Below are 1,973 nucleotides of genomic sequence, written 5' to 3'. Positions count from 1 at the left end.
TGTGGTATGTATACACAATGGAATATTACTCAGCCATAAAAAAGAATGAAATCATGCCATTTGCTCAACATGGATGAAACTAGAGATTGTCATACTAAGCGAAGTAAGTCAGATAGAGAATGACAAATATCATATGATGTCACTTACATGTGGAACCTAAAAAATAATACAAGTGAACTTATTTACAAAACTGAAACAGACTCACAGACTTTGAAAACAAACTTCTGGTTACCAAAGGGGAAAGGAAGGGAGGGATAAATTAGGAGATTGGAATTAACATGTATACACTACTATATACAAGCAACAAGGACCTACTGTATAGCACAGGGAACTCTACTCAATATTCTGCAATAACTTATATGGGAAAAGAATCTGAAAATGGATGCATATATGTATATTACATATATATATATAAAACTGAATCACTTTGCTGTACCCCTGAAACTGAAAAAATTGTAAACTACATTCCAATAAAGATTTTAAAAAAGAAAAGAATATGAAAAAGAATGGTTATATGTATAACTGAATCACTTTGCTGTACACCTAAACTGAACACACCATTGTAAATCAACTATACTCCAGTTGAAATTGAAAAAAAAAAAAAACACAAAAACTTTTGGTTGTGCCATGCGGAATGTGAGATCTTAATTCCCTGACAAGGGATCAAATTCATGTCCCCTGCATTGCAAGGCAGATTCTTAACCACTGGACAACCAGGGAAGTTCAAAATTTTTTTAATAGATAGAATGGAGGTAGGTCAAAGTCCTTAAGTTTTAAGAAGTCAAGAACTGCTAGGCCTACATTTTGGATGAATAAAACAGGTGAACAGTGAAGCCCGTTGAAGACAATGACATGATACTGGTAAAGAAGGCTGTGTGTTAAAAGCTAAAATCCCTGATTTACTTTGAGAACATGACCAGTGTCTATGCATTAGAATATATACATACATACACACATATCTGGGCTTCCCAGGTGGTGCCAGTGGCAAAGAGCCTGCCTGCCAATGCAGGAGACATAAGAGGCACAGGTTCAGTCCCCGAGTTGGGAAGATCCCCTGGACGAGGGCATGGCAACCCACTCCAGTATTCTTGCCTGGAGAATCCCATGGACAGATTAGCCTGGAGGGCTACAGTTCATAGGATTGCAAAGAGTCAGACATGACTGAAGCGACTTAGCACACAAGCACAAGTCCCAACAGTGGGAAACCATGTTGTAAACAAATGTACTGTCATCCAGGCTTTGTTGCTGCATTTTCAGAGCACAGGCAGGGTAGATTTACCATTATTGTTATGGGCTCTAGGATTTTTGGTGATGGTTTAGTCGCTAGTCATGTCTGACTCTTGTGACTCCATGGATCGTAGCCTGCCAGGCTCCTCTGTCCATGGGATTCTCTAGGCAAGAATACTGGAGTAGGTTGCCATTACCTTCTATACGGGATCTTACTGACCCAAAAATTGAACCTGGGTCTCCTACAAAATCACTGCAGATGGTGACTGCAGCCATGAAACTAAAAGACACTTACTCTTTGGGAGAAAAGTTATGACCAACCTTGACAGCATATTAAAAAGCAGAGACATTACTTTGTCAACAAAGGTCCATCTAGTCAAAGCTATGGTTTTTCCAGTGGTCATGTATGGATGTGAGAGTTGGACTATAAAGAAAGCTGAGCACTGAAGAATTGATGCTTTAGAACTGTGGTGTTGGAGAAGACTCTTGAGAGTCCCTTGGACTGCAAGGAGATCCAACCAGTCCATCCTAAAGGAAATCAGTCTTGAATGTTCATTGGAAGGACTGATGTTGAAGCTGAAACTCCAATGCTTTGGCCACCTGATGCGAAGAGTTGACTCATTGGAAAAGATCCTGATGCTGGGAAAGATTGAAGGTGGGAGGAGAAGGAGATAACAGAGGATGAGATAGTTGGATGGCATCACTGACTCAATGGGCATGAGTTTGAGTAAACTCTGGGAGCTGGT

This window comes from Capricornis sumatraensis, chromosome X (assembly GCF_032405125.1).
Source record: "Capricornis sumatraensis isolate serow.1 chromosome X, serow.2, whole genome shotgun sequence".
Taxonomy (NCBI): Eukaryota; Metazoa; Chordata; class Mammalia; order Artiodactyla; family Bovidae; genus Capricornis; species Capricornis sumatraensis.
Note: the sequence above shows the minus strand (reverse complement) of the source record.